Source organism: Corvus cornix, chromosome 2, assembly GCF_000738735.6.
Source record: "Corvus cornix cornix isolate S_Up_H32 chromosome 2, ASM73873v5, whole genome shotgun sequence".
In the NCBI taxonomy this organism is placed as follows: domain Eukaryota; kingdom Metazoa; phylum Chordata; class Aves; order Passeriformes; family Corvidae; genus Corvus; species Corvus cornix.
The window spans coordinates 37,980,407-38,001,100 of NC_046333.1; the positions used below are offsets into that span (position 1 = coordinate 37,980,407).

Below are 20,694 nucleotides of genomic sequence, written 5' to 3' on the forward strand. Positions count from 1 at the left end.
CTTTCCCTCCTGTTTAACTGAGAAACTGAACATGGAGAGGCTTTATGTTAACAAGGAAAAGATTAATATTTAAATTGCCCAGAATGGTATTATGGCTCTTCTGAGCCTCTTAGTAACTGGCATTGCCTCTTTGCCTATGCTTACATCGTCCTTATTTTCAGGCATCTGCAAGGATTGGGAATGCTCTGGAGTTATAAATAATACACTGGTAGCAGAGTTGGGATGGTAAGTGTTCAAAACAAGCTCATCATTGTATGTATGTCATGAGCAAACAAACACTGCGTTTCTGCCCACGGGTCTAGTCAACTGAATTTTTTGAAAAATAGTTTCTGAGGCCTAACTTACCTGTGGCAGAACCTTTTCCCACTGGAAGAATATAGTCACTATAACTGCTCGCTGCTGTAACAGTTATTTTGGTAACAACACTGTTTATGGTTTTCAGTGTGGTCAGTGGACCCTTGTAATGGCTGCCTATGTGGAGTTTACCAAGCACTCACTTCCAATGACCTTAGATTGACTGGAGAAACTGCTCTTCATTGGAAAATGAAAATTGAAAAGAACTGAAGAGAGTTATTCTGTTGCAATGTTTATGTTCTTGGTCTAGTTATCTTACTGTGAACAAGGAGCTACCCAAGTCGTGTCTGCTGATGAACAGAATTTACACATAGAGTAAAAGAACTGAAGGGATGGGGTAGTGTATTTTGCCTTTTATACTCTGTTTTAAATGTCTGTCCTGAAACCTAATAAAATCTAGGTTTCTTAGGGCTCTGAAGAAGAATAGTACAGATTGGCAGATGTTTCTGATGGGAGATGAAATTCTGTTCTTAAACCATTAATACTAAACAGACCTAAATTTCCTGCACTTCAGTTGTGTTGCAAGAGAATTGATTGTGGTATCTGAGACAGAAAAGAAAAAAACTATGATGGTAGTTGTGGGAGATTTTACTTCAGTTTTAGAGAAATGTAAAAAATATTTTTCAACCAAAACTATTATCCTATGCCTTTGGTTGAGGGAAAAGAAAAATACCCGTGCCTTAAGGAGTACATATGAAATCATAATTAGCAGGAGCATTCTTGGTGCTTAGCTACATGGTTAATCTAAGAACTTGCCTACAGTAACAGAGTTAAGCATTTCTTGCTGTGAGTTTTCAAATTCTTTTGAAGATAGTGTTGCTTGGGTTCTGATCGGACTGAATCCATGACAAAGGAACTGGGACTATGAGATGAGAAAAATTGGTAGATTTTCCTACAAGGATTTCTATCTAGGTGGGGTGGAGCATTGCCAGAGCACACTTAGGGTGATGTATCTGTTGGACTTGTGTCTTTTATGTCATGTCCTTCCTAGAAGCCAGGAAGATGCTGCTGCTACTGACCGTAAGTCAGGATCACAGTGATAGCCTCTTGCAGATGCACTTTGATTTAGTTATTGGAACTGCTATATAAACTACCATCTTTTTTGGCAGTTTTCTAGGTATATTTTTCAAATATCTTTTTTTTCCCTCTAGGATTGTTAACAGATGAACTTTGAAAAAAAAATTGCTGTGCTTCCTCTAGAGATCAGGATGTCTTGGACATTTCTGTTTTGGTTATTTATCTGGCTATAACAAAGAGACAGATGTGAGGATTCTCTTTAGAAATGGATGAGTTGAGGATAACTGCAGATTTTAGTCAATAGGGAAAAGTTGCTGGTGAGTTCGGAATATTTTTCTAAGATCTATTTTTATAAAATATATTTTGGCATGTTTTATTTGAAGACTGTAATTTTAAAGCTGTTAAAATCTGTAATTCTTAAGTTCAGCACTTAAGCTTGTATTTCTCTTTAAGCACATGAATAACCCCATTAAAGTGCACAGAGCTAGTCTTGTGCTGAAGCATTTTGCTGAATCATGTCCCTGGAGAATTTGATACATGCAAAGAAAAACATACCTAAATATATGAGCATTGTTCCCAGGTTTGGTAGAAATATTTCTGCTTTCTATATGTACTTCTTATTATAAGTTTCCCTTGAATGCAGTTTGAATATAATTCTGCTGTTCAGCAATCCAGATGCAGGAAACATGCCATAAATATCTTGCCCTTCTCTCCCTCCTTCCCTCCCTCCCCCAAAGTTGCCTTTGGCAAGTGTATCATGCTATATATTGATGTTACTCTTTTATAAAGAATTTATAAAATTTTGGACAGTAATAACATACTTTTGTGCGCTGTTCCATAAACACAGAGAAAGTGCAAGACCACTTACTCTCTTACTCCAATCCAATATAATATAGATCAATATGCTCAAGAAATTCTGTTATCACTCTGGAAACAGGCTTAAACGGCCATTGTCAGTAAGAGTTATTCATAATTTGTTTAGGAAAAATCAGCCGACAGAAGTGGATCTCAAATTTTTATTTTTGGTGGCTGGGGTGTCTATTCTCTCAAGAAGGTGCATGGGATATATCCTGAGGAAGGTGAGTTTGTGAGGAGCCCAAAGTTAGTCAAGGCTCATCAAACTGCAATAAGGAGTAGCTGATAGGCATAGCCAGTGCACAGTCCAGTTACTACTCTTTCTGTCCAGTAGGAAACTCTGTATGGTTCCAGGATATGACCCTTCTAGTCCCTGTGGAGACAAGGAAGCAGCAGCTGGGTCTGCATATCACAGCTCTCTGCTGTAATCGTTGAGTAGCTGGGGTCATGCAGAGCAGTGTCTGCTAACGTTTCCACGGGAGGATTTGAAATTGAGCTCCCAGGAATTTTTCAGACTGCACTCCCTTTTGGGACAGGGATCAATAACTGAGACTCCCTGTTCAGTCTGTTTTCCTTAGGGCTGTAGGTAGCCAGAATTGCTTGGCAGAGTAGCTCTCTCATAAATGGCTGTAGGTGGAGCTCCAGGAGACAAAGTTAAATTTAGGTACTTTGGTAAATATCCCAAGTGAGGCTGGATAGACTCCAGGCCACTGTGTCATTTCAGGAATTCTCATGGATGTGGTCAGTCACTGGTGTGATTGGTCTAACTTGACCAGCTCAAATTTGGCTTAAATACCTGTTGCGTACTGTTTGTTTACCTGTGTGTCTTTGCTGTTTTACTTTGTTCTGGGCATACACAGCAAGTTGTGTTGGACCATGATCAAATTTAAATGTGTCAGAGTCATGTTTTAGAAGCATAAGTATGATACAGTACTTGTGAAATGGTGCTTAATTCTAAATGATTGATTTTATTTTGTTGCAATTTTAGAATCATTAGTGGACTTGTCAGACTTTTCAACCTTATTATCTCCTAGAATAATGAAGGACAGAGTTTTCAAAAGATGCTGTTTTTCTTTTTATTGGTTAAAAAAAAATTGGTAATCTTCATTTATTGTGTCAATCGTGGAATCTAGAGATGGGAAAGACTTACTACATTATGTAGTCCATTGCATTCCCCAGCCAAATGGTTCTCTACTATAAACTTTTTCAGTGCTTTGGGCAATTTAGTTTTAATTATCTCTGCAAATAACACGATTTTCACTGCTTCTCTAGGTAAGTTATTGAACACCTCATTTTTTTTTTCCCCAAATGATTTCATTATATTTTACTTTATATTTAGCATGCATATATAGGTAGCTAGATGGATATAGATATCTTTTAAAAGACAGAAATTTGTTACCTGGTATTTTCTGGGATAGATAGAGAAAAAAAAAAAGATTTTTCCAGTCCAATGCTGTAGATACTCAATGCTGTAGCAAATGTTGAGGTTTTACAATTATGTTTTCATATCTATTTTGTTGCAGTAAGGGTCCCCTGAAGAGTGAGAGAGGATATACTATTGAAAAAAGTTCTTTCAAATACATCCTGACTTAAAAAAAAGGGTCATCTATTGCCATGACTACTTATCACAGCCGTTTAGCGTACTGCTAATTGCAATGACAGGTAAGCAAAATGAGATTTGTAAATTGTATCTATATTTTAAATTCATGGCTACTTCTTTGCTATTGTCCTTAATAATTCTTGCTGTCAGGCACTGCAGATCTTTGTAGGCATTCCTTCTGAACTAACACTGTTATTGTTGAAACAAATTGGACTGGTCTTCTTCTTTTAATATCTCTAAAAGATTAAAGATCAAGTAAGGAAAAACATTATAGAGGCACAAAAAGCTAGCGTTCACTTACATTTTGTTTCACCTTTAATCAAACTGTAAGTGCTCCTGCTAGAAGTGTTTTTGTAGCACATCTATTTGTTCAGAAATATAATGATTTGTCACCTCTTTGGGACAACTTACTTGATAACAATGACTTAGTGTGTAAGACAGTACAACAAGGGGATGATTAATAGGAATTTCAGAACAGAAAAGAGGTCAGTTTAATAAAATAAAAATTTATATATATCTTTAATATTTAAAGTTTTGAAATAATATTTTTATTCATTTTCTGAATAGCTAGAATCCAAATAGATAAAGATCTTACAATATTTTTATACTTGGTAATAGAATCATCCATGGTTACAATTTGGCAGGCTTAAGTTCCTTAATAAATTGTATCTCAATGAAATCACATGATTGACTACATAGCTGTAGATCAGTTCATGACCAAAAAAAGGATTTGAAGCTCCTATTGCTTTCATCCCCTAATTTTGTACATCAAGCTTCTGATATTTTCCCTTAAAAATGATAAATTTCTTAAGAAGCAGATCTGCTGCCCTCCCTTCCCAAAAATATTGTTGGGACTTACGTGCTTGCTAAAATGTTTGAAGTACTTAATGAATTTTAAAAAAGTTGCATTTGACTTTTGCATATATTCTTTACCAAGGATTTTAGCTTTATACATAGGATACCTGTAGAGACATTTTGCTCAAAAGAAAACCAAAAATGAGGTAGAAATGAATGCATAAGGAAGTAGTGCTCCCATCTGAGGAGGCTTTTGCTACCTTTGGTTGTGTAAATTGCTGACCAAAGTAAGAAAATGAGCAAGCTTGTTGCCCAGGAAGTTAAAAATAGAAATCTTCACAATTTGTGCATTCCTGCAAGGAACCTTTTGGACTGGGATCAGTTTCTGGGTGAGAAATCTTCCCACCAAAGCTTCAGATGAAACTGAGGAAACATAATGTATTTAATTGATTGGGAATTTACTGAATAACCAGCACTGGTGAGAACTCAAACCACCCTGAGTAAATGTGATTAGATGCTAAAAAATTACTAAATTTTTATTAATCAGCCTTAATGTCCAAATGCAATTTCCAGAAAGTAAAATCTTATTTCCTTTACAAATTTGTCTTTGTCTCTTTACTGCTCTTATCCTGAGCAATTTTTAATTTTCAACGCTGATTAATATCTGCAGTCATCTCTCATATCATACATCTACACTCCAGTCTAGCAATGCAGCTATAGCTCCTCAGGATACACCTGAGCTGGCTTTAAAACTGTTCCTGTGGGTACCCAGCATAGTGTAGCCAGACAGGGGCCTGGAGTTTCATTTAGGCACTTTGATGTATTTGGGCTTTAACAGTCTGTACTGAGACTCATCCTGCCTCGGGATGGACTTTTGTCAGTCTCTAAATAGGTTAGTTAACTTGTCTTGGATATGTACATCCAAGCTACCCTGCCTGGTGTCAAACCAGCATATTCTTTATTCCACTGAAAGTTGCATACAGTAAAGAAAGGTCAGTGTGTTCAGGCTCCTGTGGAGGGAATAAAGGGATTTGCAACATCTAAGCGGTCTGTAGTAGCTTCAAACTGAAAAAAATAAAATACGGGAGTTACATAATTGCCTTGTGTGTTTATAATATTTGATTTCTCTCCCCAGTAGATGCATAAATGACCAAACTCTGACAAGAGTAATGGATTTGAACAAATCGACCTTAACAGAGAACATTACAGTCTAGAGTGTTCAGCCCAATCCTCATGTCATTTAGCATAAAAGCAATCAAGCAAACCAATGCCAATTTCTTGTATCACTCCCACCCTCCTTAGATTATTTGTCTGGATTTATTTTTACAAGTTTCCATTTTATAGTATATTTCTATTACCAGTGATAGAAATATATTTATTTTGAAGCAGGATGTAAGAATGTGTGTGTTGCCCTTTGTTCAATACCATATTTTACTGGTTTTTTTCTTAGTAGTAGTAGTGATAATACTACTTAACACTTATAGTACCCCATGTATTGAAAAGAGCTGTGCTGCCAACAACTCAGTATCTTGTGTAGACTAGCTAGATATTGTATCTCCCTTTTAGAAATAATCTGAGACAGAAGATCTTTAACAACTAGCCTTTGGAAAGTATCATAATTGTCTCTCACTGAATTTTTGTTTGTATAACCCTAATTTCCAAAGGTTCCTGGCTTCATCTGTTACCTTCAATAGAGGAATGAACTAAAAAAGACGAACCAAGGAGGACAATTGACAGTGTGTCTGCAATTGAGTAAGCTGATGCTTCCTCTTTTGTGCACTCCTTCCTTCAGTCTCTAGTGCATATGCTCCACCCATCTTGCAACCCCAGACCCACTGCTGCAGAGGTCAGCAGGCAAACCTCAGTCCCTGGAGACTCTAGAGAGTCTCTAGTCGCACTACTTTTCCTTCTCACTTTCTGTCCATCAATCATCTTAATATTCCTGCATATTATCTGCTGATTTATCCATGCATTCCCTCTAATTGTAGTCCCTACCATTCTTCTGTTCTTACATTCCTGTGGTTGCAAGTGGCTGACGAATGCTAGTGGTATAATTGCCATGAATTTACCCATCCAAAAGAATGTTAAAATTAAGAACAGTGTTCCAACATATGTTACACCCCACACTTGCTACCACCATCTTTTGTATGCAGGAGTTCACATTTGATTCTGCTTGCCTTCCCTCCTACACTTATATTTCCTACGCACGCACACACACACACACACACACACACATGCACATCTGTTTTCCTTTCTCCAATCAAGAGTAAAATTTAGCTGCTTAAATAAAACTGCTGGTATATTTGGGGGTCTGTAGATGTAACATTCAAAATGAAAATATCATCAATTTTATATGTTTATGATAAATTTTGTAGAAGAACTTGCCATTGGAGTATTTCTAGTCCAGGAAAAGGGCAGAAGACAGCACGAAAAGCTGTCCTGTGGGACTTTGTGGTCCCTGTACTTGTATTATTTTACAGTGTAGGGCTGATGACTTTGATATGTCATACTTAATATGCATTAAAAGTTTCTTGTACTTTTAGGATTTTTGCACATGCTGCTTATATATCAATGTATTATGTAGGATACCATATGAGGGGTTTTATCACTGAGGTTTTATCAAAACTGTGCAGAAAATAAAATTGGATAATCCTCTTTTTCATTTGGGGGGATTTCTTTTTTTTAATAGTTTACCTCTTCCAGTGGTTTAAGCAAAAAATACCTCTGATCTGAAATGGGCTTTTGAACAAAGGTCTAATTTAAATATAGATAGAAAAGGGCAACATTTTTTCCTGCACTGCATTTTGTGCATTCCAGCAAAGTCTGCCAGTACATGTTGATAATTGTTTACAGTAATATCCAAATAAATTTCTGTTTCTCTCCCCCAAAATGTTTTCCATCTTGAAAATATAATCTTCCAGTAACAATTTTATGGTTAAAGTTGTAAAACAGTTTTTTATTAAAAGCTTTTAATGTTGATGTTCGTAAAGGAAAACTTTTCTCTTTTAAAGTGTGTTGTGTAGTCAAAAAAGGTACTTGGAAAGGACTCAAGTTTAACTGCTCAAGCTGTTTTTTGAGAGGATGGAAACCAAAAAGAAATTGTTCTAATTTTTACAGCAAGAAAACCTTTGCTTTTGAAAAACCATACAGAAATGTCTTGTCAGGAGACCCAAGACTCTTGACTAGCGTGAGAAAGCATTGCAGTTGTTATTAAGTAGGCAGATCTTTCCCTATTAGATTGTGTTCAATGCAAAATGGAGATACTAGAAATGCTTGAACATCAATTAAAAAGAAATGTTTCTTAAATCTTACAAGAACAAACAACTTTTCAGCAGTACTGTACCCCTGGGAAGCAAAGGAAGAGAATAGGGCAGAGGGCTTGCTCGTTTTAAGATGCCATACTTGGGTCTTTAAACCTGCAAAGAGAGGCGGTCTCTGAGCACATCCAATAGTTTGATACTGCTGAAAGGAGGATTTCAGGTTCTGTTATCCTCTGCTTCCTCTTCCACTCTCCCTTACTTCTGCCCCAAGGTCCAACTTCTTTTTTACAGCCACAGAACTGTTACTTGTTCAACCACTCATGAGTGGATTCAGCTCATTAAGTAAGAAGAAAACAGGGTGTTTTTTTGCTGAACTAAGCAGGCTTTTGCAATTTTACTTGTTATATTTGTCATGGAGAAGTGTGTACAAACACATAATAAACAAGCAATCACAATCCTGAAAAACATACGGTATTTCAGAATTCAGAAGGATTACTTGTGTGCTTAAGCCATTATGAGTTCAAAACCCGAGAATGAAACAATTTATCTTTTCTGATGGAAAATAACATCAGGATACTTTTATACCAGAACCACAGAATTTCTGCAGTTGCCATCACCCCAGAGTAATCGAGAAGCAGGGTTGTTTTTTTCATTTAAAGGTCTGCATGGATGCTAGGATTTCACAAACACTGACTAAGTCAAGGTTAAATTGGCTTCCTCTTCAGTTTTAAAACTGGCAAACTTTCCTCCCCTGAACCTCTCTGATTTTAGCCTCTTTTTTTTTCCAGAAAGTCCAGAGACAAATTGCAGTCTTCACCTTTTTTGTAAATGCAACCCCTTTCCCACTTTTGTTGGTTTTTTCAGTGATCTGAAATAAGCAGGTTATATTTCCTTTCTATTGAAAATGATGATGTAATGGGTAAAACATCAGGAATTATTAATGAAAATGCAGAAGTCTTCATTCCATAATAGAAAAAATTAAAGGTGCCAAACTAAGCTCTTCTACAGCTTTTTACGTTTTCTGCTCCTTTAAGAACTCTGAATGTTTTTTAAGACCATAATTAATGAAAATAATGTAATGTCTTTGGCTTTTGGTGCAAAGTATCTTTTTCTTTTGTTCTTTTAAGTGAAGAGGAAGCACCAGATGAATCTTAATATTTGAAACATGGTTTCTACCTAATCAACATGTAATGCTTTATTTCTGCAAGTATCCTAAGACTTCAATAAAATGGGTTCTGAAAGTAGTTAGCCTTCCAAAAGGCCAAAATTAGACATAACATCCTTGTAAGTGTATTTGTTCAAGAGCAGGATATTTTAAGACCTGCATTTTAATCTAAACATGTGTTTGCTATCAGCTGCAAAGGTTAGGCCTTCACAGATTGTTCTCTGCACAAGGAAAATCTGTGAGTTGGTTTTTTTTGAGGCATAATATGGGTGCTTTTACCTTTACTTACTGACAGTGGTGAAGACAAAAGAAATTGAGCCAATGGTTCAGCATATTTTAGCCTGCTTCCAGCCTTTTTTTCTCCCTCTGAGTATAGATATACTCTCTGAACAGTAATAACTACAACCCACCTACAGTGTTAAGATGCTCATTACTGCACATGTCATGAGAGGGACTCGAAAAACTGTCTCTTTGGAAGGAAAAACTGCTTATGATGCCTGGTATTAAAATCTAAATGCATATTCTTATATTACCCCTCTTGAGGAAACCTTGTATGAGGGAATGAAGTTTTATGTACACCCTGAATATGAGTATCTGTAATAGCAATTGTTCTATAGACAGAAAAAAATCACAGAAAGAAATCTAGATGCACAATAGAAGGATGAGAATGATAAATTAGCTGAATTTCCAACAAAGTTATTGTTGCACAATTTGACTCAAATATCAGTAATATTATAGAACTACATAGTTCCTTCCACTCTGGAAATAGGATATTGAACAAAAAGCAGAAAGGTCAGTAATGCTATTTGTCCCATTGGCTTTCTGATACAATACAAGAAATAGATTGGTTACGAGTTGTCGACCATGGATTGCATAGATTACAGAAATAGAAAAAAACAAGAACAGAGTTATGAGGGATGTTTTTTGTTTGTTTTGCCTCCATCAGTTGAACTTGGAATGAAAAAAAAGGTACTCTCTTGACACGAGTAGTTTACAGCTCTTTAATTATAAGTCTTAACTTTGGCCTAAATCCCTTCCAAAATGTTTAGAGTTTCCTAAAATCTAAAATCTTGTTTTAGGACTGGCTAAACAACAATTGCAGAGCAAGCAGTTTTCAATCTGAGAAGTACAGAAGAAGCTTCAGTTGGGCATTGTCACAAGAAGACTTATTTGAGAGCCTGTTACTAAATCTTGTCCTTCAGTATGCAGATCCAGAGTCGTTGTGATTGCTATTGCCTTTGCAGATGAACAAGCTGTGTTGCAACTGTTTTTAGGAATGTCTTGTTGCCATTAATTTAGCAGTCACTTTTCTTTTTATGGGCTTTCCTCATTTCAGAACTTGAGACTTATCTACATGGAGCAATTCGTGAAAATTAATGTGAGTCAGCTAAAGATGTGACTTAGAAATAGATCAGTTAAACGTCATTAAAACCCCTAAGGACCTTCTTATCCAGAATTCAAGTGGTCCTAATTTAATTTAATTTACTTCATCAGTGAAGTTAGATCATTCAAATGTAGTTTCTAAAGGAGAACATCTACATTAGGATTTAATGTAGTTTTACAGCTTCTCTTTAAAGTAACATTTTTAGTTAATTCACTTTCCTGATTGTCCTCATATAAATAAATCCCTAATCCCACAAGTGTTTTTAGTTCTGGCTAATCCTTGACACTACTTAATAAGGGACTGCATAATCCAGATAGTGTCTATACCAATTGCTGTGTTGGAAAACATCCAATTTCCAGTCTCTGCTGCATCTGGTAAGACTCTTCTCTGACTATTCAGCTTTACCAGCAAACTATAGGGCAGTGGTAAGGCAGGCTAAACCTAAGGCAAGAGGGTTTTGTTCCCCAAAATCAATTAGCTGATACTAATACAATGAGACTTCCATCTATTAGCCAAGCTAAAAAGCTTTTAAGCTCATCTGCAGGGGATATCTTTAGCATCTTCATCCAGACTTTCCCTGAGGGTTGAACCCTTTTCAGTTAAATGTCATGCTTGGGAGGATGCTTGAACCTTGCTGTAATGCTGAGGTGCAATTGTTGGACAGAGCTGGAGAAGTCTGTGTAGGGGGCGGTTTAAATTCCATACTGGATTCCGTAAGTGTCAGTCAGCAAGGGCTGCATAGAGGATGTGTAGGATCAGTAAAATTTCAGCAGGCAGCTCAGGCATTTAGGTAATTTTAGGTGCTTTGTGTAGATTATGGTGTTATACATTTCTCCATAAGGACTTAATCCTGATAGGAAATTAGACCATTTGAGCTATGTTTTTAAACCAAATCTGAACTGTTATGCTTCTCTGTTTGCTTTACAGTGGAGCTTTGAAGTAAAGACACAGAGATGAGTAAAAATATGGATAGTGATGACACTATTGAAGTAAAATAGTGCTTATGGTATGTAGAGATGTGAATTTCTGCCTTGTGACAAAACTGTATGATCCTGCTATGCACATAGGCACATGGTTTGGGCTGGGGTAGTTAATTGTCTTCACAGTGGCTCTTGTGGGGCTCTGCTTTGGATTCCCAATGAAAACAGGATTGATAATATAGAGATGTTTTTGTTATTGTTGAGAAGGGCTTGTACAGAGTCAAGGCCTTTTCTGCCTTTTGTACTGCCTTACCAGTGAGAAGGCTGGGGGTGCACGAGGAGTTGGAGAAACAGAGCTGGGACAGCTGCCCCCCACTGACCAAAGGCATTTTTCATGCCCTCTGGAGTCAGGCTCAGCATATCAATCTGAGGGAAGAAGGAAGGGGGAGACATTTGGAGTGATGGTGTTTGTCTTCCCAAGTTACTGTTAGATTTGATGGAGCCCTGCTCCCCTGTGGATGCTGGAACACCTGCCTGTCCATGGGAAGCAGTGAATTAATGGCTTGTTTTGCTTTCCTTGCATGTGTGTCTTTTCCTTTTCCTTATTGATCTTTTATCTCAACTCATAAATTTTCTCACTTTCCCTCTTCTGATTTTATTCCCCATCCCACCAGGGGGGAACAAACAAGTGGCTAAGTTGTGGACTGAGTTTTCACCACAACAGCATGCATCCCTGGTCATTTGGGTTGAGTAGCTGAAAGTAATGAAGGGGGTGGACAGATGCATCATTCATTTGTATAAAATTGGCCACAGAAACAGTGCTCTTAACTATGCTGGCTTTATGAGCTGCCAAATTCAGAAAAGACTTATGAGCTGAATTGCTACTGGATTTTACCAACTACATTGATAGTTCTCCACTAGCTACAGTGGGAGTGAGAACATCTAGCTCATATGTAGAACCTGATTTTTAGATGTCTTAATCTAGAGTTAAACCCTAACTTTTTACTAAGCATCAAATGGGGCTTTTTGATCTTTGATCTGTGTACAAACACTAATATGATGATAGAGTAGATCTCACATTGGAGCTTCTAGTCTTGGACGGATACCACCCTGGCCCCAGGACAAAACAACCCCACTCACATGGCTAGGACAGACTTCTCTGAAAATTTTTGGTAGACTAGGTTTGCTCCTGCTTACCTTATGCCAGCTGCCTGTGGATGGTCTCTATCACCCCAATTTTAGGGATCACTGAAATAGGAGTACAGACATGTCTGGGAAAAAAACCCACAAAAAACCCCTGAAAACCAACACCCCAATAATCTTTTGAAAGTCTTCTACTAATTACACTTGTATTTTAGATCTTGGTCAAAAGAAAGCAATTTCAGTGGCTGGGTACCAACTAATTTTGAGTTTATAATAGTGTAGTAATATCATTTCTTCCTTCAGAACCAAGTTTTCCAAAAAGGTTTCCTATCTACACGTTTAAAAAGGCCCTCAAACCTTAGTACCTGAGCTCTGATAAATCATAGCCTGAGGTAGTCTGGTTGGAAAATGAGAAGCCACTGAATAAGGAAAATGCTGAAATTTCACTCTCCATAGGGATTACCAGTTTCATTAGCCTCAGTGAAAACCACATTTCACAAAATTTAGAGCTGCAGCAGAGCTCAATACAGATAATGCATTTAATGTATGCTCTGGGCAGTGAAGTTGAAACTATTTTCAAGTAATTTTCTTCAGTGTTGGATGCAGCCATCCTGTAAGTTTCCTGATAACTTAGAATTTTTCTTTCTCAAAACAGCAAGTGATACTGTTCCAAAGCACCTAACATTTTCTCTGACAAAGGTGTATCATCATTTCCCATAGAGTCATGTTTTATCACCACCTGGTAATATAATGTCACAGTATGATAGCACATGCAATTTAAAGATATGCTGTTTTTCCCAGTTCTGTAGTTATGTCAAACACTATTGAATAATGTCGAGGCTTTTCCTTTTTCATTTTTTTCACACATGCGTCTTAGCTCTACCAAATTAAAGACAGTTCAGGTTTGGTGGGGAGGCAAAAGCCCCCAGTGTATTCTTCTTAGAAAAATGCAGATGTACAGCAGGTGTATTTATACAAGGCAATAGAAGTGTCCAAATAAGAAAAGAAGTGATGATATGGGAGAAAATGCATAATTCTATGGAAAATACGGTTTGTTTTTTTCATAATATTGTTAACTGTGGAAGTATGCCACTGGATTTTACTGTACTATTGGCAGACACCAGACATTTATCTCATTTTTGATGGCATCAAAGGATCAATATTCTGCCCTGAAGCCTTTAAAAATTACCTTTGACAATGTACAAGTAAACTCAAATATGTAGTAAATATAGGCTTTTCAACAGTTAAGATAATGTGACTTCATGGCCCATGACTATGGCTCTTGGTGACAACAGTGAGCAAACAATACTGAAATTAAACAGAAGTTTACTTGAATGTTTGTGTTGGTTCTGGAGAGATTATTTTTAGCAATGAGCTTTATAGTTGTTCCAGATTAAACCTGCAATTTTCTAGGACAAAAATCTTTGTCTCAAAGTAGGTTTTTGGCTATACATTTTAATCAAATTGTCTGTGTGGTAACTTACCAATATTAAAGAATAGTTTGCCAGTGTTAAAAACATATAGCATCTTCTTTCTAATAGCACAAGGTCCTCTTTGATGCAGAGGACCTTGTGCTACTAGAAAGAAGGTGTTATATGTCCTATCCGTTTTGGATGGCCACCTTAGGTGCACTTTATTTCAAAACAGAATAAGTGCAAATACTTGCACAGGTATAAGACATAGGGGAGCCTGGCCAGGTAGAGTTAAATATGTGGTGATAGAATTAATACGAGGTGATAGAATTAATGTCTTGTGAAAAGGCAACTATTTTCAAAGTTATGTGCTATGTTCTACATGGCTAAGTAATAACTAAACCCTTCAAGCCTTTTGCACACCATTTCTCTAAGGGGCATATATGCTACAGGTATTCTTAACAGAGACTTGCAGTTCTTAGCAGGGACTTGTATTCCTTGGGATTGGAACAACAGCAAATTGCAGCCTTTCCCACATTACTAAACAGGCAGGAGTGTATTGCATAGAATAGAGATCTGCCAAAGGAAAGATGAACTGATCTACTGTATTTTGCTTTCTTTCTAGTATGCAATTTATTTTGAAGTGTTCAAGGGTGGCTCAAATTAAAGATATCAGAAATAAATGTTTTTGTCACTGTTGTTGATTTAAACAGAGGGATTATCTGAAAATTGCACTGCTAGGGTACGTACCAGTTTTTTCAGCTTCTTCAGTTTTTTTCCCCTGCTGTGAAGGAAGTGGTAGCTAAGAAATTAAATTGTATTAGAAGGGCTCCCATGAAACATATCATAGCCGTAGTAAGGAAGTCTGTGGTCAAACTTGGAATCAGATGATACAGATAAACATTCTTGAACAGTTCTGTCTCAAACCCTGTAATTTATGGTTCACAGGAATTCTGAACTAAATAAACAACAACTGGGGCACTGTTCCATATTTAAAATCTTGCCTAAATCCAGAGGATGAATTTTAAGTGTGAAGTCTGACTCTAGGGATGGTAAAGAGCTGTTTAAGAGCGAGTAGGTTTTTTGGGGTGACAGATGCAATCACTGTTTCCATGAGGCCTAAACACTGAGGAGTGCAGAGGCTTACTACTGAGAGTTATTTGGCTTTTTTCAAAGTTGATTTAGTGGCTGAAAAAGTGTTTTTCAGATAATTGCTGAAATTGAGCCAATGCAGTGTCTACTTCTGAGCTCCATATGGTAGATTGTAGACTCTACTAGCAAAGGCATTGCTTAAAGAATTTTTGGAAGAGGAACTCTGTATTCTGCTCTAGTCAATTGCACAACAGAGAGTTTTTCCTGCATTCCTTGACCTCTGTAGAAGAGTAATGACATAAGGGGAAGAAATACACTTCTCTATATAAACAGGTGGATCACAGCTGCCTTCCACTAGCTGGGAGCCTAATAGAGCCTTCTCTCATTTAGCAGTTGTGGGAAAACAAACCCCAGTCTGCAGGGTTGGGAATTACTGGTTGCCTACTGAGTTTCCTAGTAGCTTCAGATAGTTACTTCTTTATTTTGTCCCCTAGGTTGTGGTGGGTTCCTTGTGGTGCAACAGGTTCACATTCCCCACTATAACTAATTTTGCAGTGCAGTGCAGGGTTGTTGTATGTGTGGTCTTCTTCCACAAGTGGCTGACAGGTGAGCTAAATGTTAATGAACTATCTTCACTTCTGAGTTTAGGCCTTCTCAACTGGTACAAGCTTTTCACATCCTGTTCTGTCAAACTATACTTCCTCCAAGGTTTTACAGATCCTTGTTTTCCCCTCACTTCTTCCTTTCAGACAGTCTGCTTGCCTTTACCCTTCTCTATAACTCTGGTATGGAACCTACTCCAGGTGTGAGCTTGAAAGGATGAGGACAAGGAAATCAATCTTGTCAGGAAGAGAAACACTGGGCATTTTCCTCCTTTGGTGGTTCTTCAGGGGCATCCCCACTTTGACAAGACCTTTGGTTTTGAATTCCCTTGCTGAAAAGGTCTTTAAAATGCAACTTACTCAAGGTGCTGTGAGATGCAGCTGAGATGAAGAGTCAAGTGGTATAAGAAGGGATAGTTAACTACCCCTCAAAAATAGCATTTGTCATTCTTCTGTGTAATGGACTTACTTGTGTCTCTTGAGAAAGAGGCAGTAAGCTAATAACCTACCATCTTTCTTAGGAAGCCAGTTTAAGGAATTGTTTTCAGTATCTCTCCACGAGTGGAGTTGACTACAAATTAGTATATTTCCTCCCTGAAATGGATGTATTTTCTATTATTATTCTGTCACACCAGAGCCTGTCTGCTGCTTGCTGTGATACTGGTAATATTGTGGCACCTTCATTCCACTGCTCTCTGGAAGCAGTTACCTCTTGTCTACAGTGTTAAGATGAATAAAGGAGAAAGCCTTTAATACAGTGTCTAAGGATAATGATCACCAAAATACTTTTGCTTCAAAGGCTTTTTTATTGGCCAGCTTTGCCAGCAGTTTTTATTCAATGTCACTTTTATTTCTTAATAAAAAAGCATTAGTTTACAAAAATAAATAAAGACAGCTGAAGATGATAATTGTTGCAAGGATATAGTGGTGACATAAAAGTTTTTTTTCCAGAAAAATAATGAAACAGAAATGAGATTGATGAGGGTTTGCAAGTAAGCTTGCTCTCTCTTGAAGTGTTACATTCTTTTCTTTGCCAGTAGTGCTGATTGTCTTGGTTGATTCTGAAGTGAAGATGTGATTAAAATGGGCAAGAGCTCATTTCTGACTACCTTTCCAACTCCAAAGAAGAAAACAGAAGAAAGGAAAAGAATGGGGGCCAGAGCTACAGACTAGCTAATTTTAAATAATCTCACTACTTTAATATGTGGAAGAAATCTTTTGCAGATGATGTAACCTACTGATTTTGTGTTGCTTTTTTTTTTTGCTGTTTGTTTTTGTTTGTTTTTACTTACAGCAAAGTCAAATACCCCAAAACCTTGGACATTAACAGACCTGTATCACAAAACAACTTCTTTTCCAAACAGTTTTGAATGCAAGGTCTTGAGTACTTAATAGCATCCTCATAATACGGCCTTGGAATTCTTTGTGAAACTCATCCCTAATCACAGAATAAGTTGAGTTGGAAGGGACCCATAATGATCATCAAGTCTTACTCCTGGCCCAACACAGCACCATTCCCAAGAATCTCACCATGTGCCTGAGAGTGTTGTCCAAATGCTTCTTGAGCTCTGTCAAGTTGGTGCTGTGACCACTTCCCTGGGGACCCTGTTCCAGTGCCCAGCGACCCTCTGGGTGAAGAAGCTTTTCCTAATATCCAACCTAAACCTCCCCTGACACAGCTTCAGGCCATGAAGAAAAGCAACAAGCTAAGAAAGGATAAATGTGTGGGTAAGAGTTACTGGAGCAAGTAGAGCGATATTTGGCCATGTGACCTTCTTATTATATAATTTATGTAACTTAGCAGGTAGATACAAAGATATTACAGCTGTTAGTAGCCTCTGACTGTACCTACATGTTTCATGTGAGCTTCATGGCCCCAGAATGCTTTGAAACCTTGAAAGCTTGAAATTGTACGTCTCTATTACGAGCAGTTTTCCTTGAGCTGGAGCTTGAGCTCAGACAAAGCCCCTGTGGTAGGACTCAGTGGGCCTCACAAGGATGAGCTCATTTTGCTGATCTCCATGACGTGACGCATCCTGAGGGCAAATCAGCCACAGTATCCTGCAGCACAGCCCAGTAGAAAGCTTATGTACTCTCAAAAGTACACGGAGTTTCGCTGCTGGATGCACTAGTTGGGTTGCTGTAGAGCTGACCCTTGAGTAGGCTTTTGCAGGGAAGTACTGTGAAGAAGTGACGAATTGAGCTTGAGTCTGAGCTTTAGGCTATTTCTACACAGTTGTTTAGATGATATCAGTTAGCTGACAACTTATTCTCAGCACCAAGCTATAAGTAAAACAGTAATTTTTAAATTCATAGTTTCTTCAACCTCCTGATTCCCCACATAATAATTTTTTTGGCATTCCATTTTATCTCTTCAGTAATGTTCTCTTCTGTAATGTTATTGTTCTGTACTTTGATCATCCTTTTTGCTTTAGCTGTGCCTAACGAACCCCTTGCCATGACAGTTCACATTAATGTTAGAAACTGGCTTCCAAAAACCTAAGGTTTTAAAACCCACTATTTGTTAGAAAAGTTTCTGCCTAGTTTATAATTTAGAAATCAATTTCCCAATACTGTTATGGACATTCCAGAAGACAAAAAAGGTCTATCCATAGAGCTGATGGATGCCAAAATCAGTAAGAAAAAAAATTGTCTGTCCAGTTGAATATATATGGATGTTGATAATAATTACCTGACACGGCCTGCTTAAAACTGCTCATACTCCTTCACTCTCATGACAAAAGAAAACCACTGAGATTAGCATCAGAGATGATGGAGTTCTGTTCAAAGCATCTATTTATTTTTGAAGAACAAGTGTTCCTTTTTTAATAAAAGTCTGTGTGAACAGAACACATTTTAGGATTATGCTAAACAAACAACCCTGAGTTCTCTGTGAATTCAAATTTTTCCTCTAATTATTCACAGATTGAATGTTTGTTCATTCAAGCTGTTTGTCTTCATTCACTGCCCAGTGAAGGGCTAAGAGTAGTCAGTGTGTGTGTGTGATGCCTACTCAGTGTAGAACATGTGTGTCCCTGTGAAAAACACGTCTGTTCTGTACAGGGCTCTGCCCTGCTCAAATGAGGTGTACTGCAAGCTATGTGGCTGCTGAATACGGTGCATGGCAGATCATTCTTTAAGAAGATATATTTTGAACTGTGTTCCAAAGCTTTGTGCTTTTTATTATGTTTCTAATTGACTCTTGTTATCTCAAAGCCCAAATCTCTTAAATTTCTGTTTCACTATTTAGACAATTTGGCTGCCTGCTATTAGATATCTATAATTGAAAGAGTTGACATTTATATGCTTGCTGGAGTTGCACAAATGAAAGGAATTGAACATTTTAAAACCATTCAGCAGTGATAAAATTGGATACATCCACAATAAGTTATGATATGTATAGATTTCATGTTTCAGACTTCATGCTGGTGCTCTTTTATTGCTAAGATGTTTGTACCTATATAGCTATCATTTTAGCAAACACCTCTTCAATTGTATAAGTTGTTGGGCAAGAAAGCTAATCTGGCAGAAAAAATGGAAATATTTGCATCAATAACTATATTTATAAAAATGTTACCATTGGAACTGAGAAGCTTTCACATTTGTTTATGTCAGAGTTGTAAAAAGTTTCTCTCTTCTGAGAGAGGGAAGTGGTACCAGGTCATTGCTTCCCTTCACAGAAACACTGCAGGGAAATACTTACTCCTAATATTTCTTGACTCAAGCTCTAAAAGCAGCTTTGTGGAAATAGGTAGTCTGGTCATGTATCTCCAGTAAATTAAAATCCCAAAAAATTGCTAGAAAATAGAAAATGCAAGTATGCAGTGTGCAGTGCACACTTCAATGTGTCCTTAGTTATCATTTTTTTATGACCTGAGGTAATCTGAGTGAATTTCAGATCAGGGTATATGAAATGAGATGAATAAAGGTCTGCTCTTGGAAGCTGTTATTCATCAATCAATTAACTCAGAAAATTTTTAAAAAATCTCATCTTCCTGCTTCAGCTGTATTGAATTAAAGTGTGACACCCAGGCAGTTAAATTTTCTCCTTGAAATATATACCTGGATAGTGTTTGAACATCCATATCCTTTCTGAGGTGAGCAGATGTGGCCACTTCTTCTGCAGTGTGAAGTAAGGAAACACAGTAATGTATAATAAATACTATGTCTCTTCTCCTGGAAAAATGCAATATGTCCTTACATAGATACTCATTTTTAAGTAAGATTGAACATATTTGGATGAATGAAAAATAGCTGGATTTTCTTAAAGGCAATATAGTCTTCATTTTGTAATTGGTGCTGTATCATGCATTTATAGCTGTTTAATTTTTAAATGTGAAATGAATCTTTAATTGCTGGCTTACAGCGAGAAACACAATGCTTTAAGCACAAGATCTAAAATGCCATATTATTTTAGATTGGCCTGAATTATTACAAGATGTTTCTAGATTAATGACTAAAGAGCCCTGCACGTAGAGAGCACATTTTAATGGTCATGTTTTAATGTTCTATCAAAATATTGTGATATATTTTGCTATGTTTAGATGCTTGAGTAAAAAACTAGAGGAAGAGCTTAGAGTTTATTTTTAGTAGGTCATATATTTTAGAACATCTCTATATGCATTTCAATTTAGAAATAGTAATGTATAAATATTTAACCTAAAGTAATTTTAAATGTGCCTTTTATCCTTTTCTTGGCAATACCATCATAGTCTATGATCAAAGAGTAAATTTCATATGCTAAAGGTTCTTCTATCAGCATAAGATACTACTTTATTAGGCACAGTCTTTTTGGATGTCCCCTATGGTTGACACAGTTCGAGTGAGATAAGATCTACAAGGACAGTGATGGATTCAAGTAAAGCTCATCAGTTCTCAAATTTGCTGACTTTATCTGTGTATGTTTGTATTATATGTGCAGCATGAGGACAAAGTTTTGAAAATTTAGTTTCCTAGGAAGTAGATAAAGTTGCGAGAGCTAATACTTAAAATTGCCCTGTTTGAAAGGAATTCTATTTAACAGTTTCAGTCTTGCTTAAGTGAGTACCTAAATATAAGGTATTTTCCAGCCAAGCTGGAAAAGACAGATTTTTTG

General features: G+C 37.1%; 1 long non-coding RNA gene across 2 annotated transcripts; it reads left to right on the plus strand.

The window, feature by feature from the left end:
- The first annotated feature begins 36 nt into the window (after positions 1–36).
- LOC109144451 lies at positions 37–17,193 on the plus strand. 2 transcript variants are annotated; one of them, XR_005601639.1, is made up of 5 exons: positions 37–225; positions 1,506–1,688; positions 3,750–3,888; positions 6,286–6,373; positions 10,126–17,193. It is a non-coding gene; the product is annotated as an uncharacterized LOC109144451 (long non-coding RNA). The 2 variants fall into 2 exon arrangements; XR_005601638.1 differs by having other exon boundaries at positions 6,286–17,193.
- Positions 17,194–20,694: the final 3,501 nt, after the last annotated feature.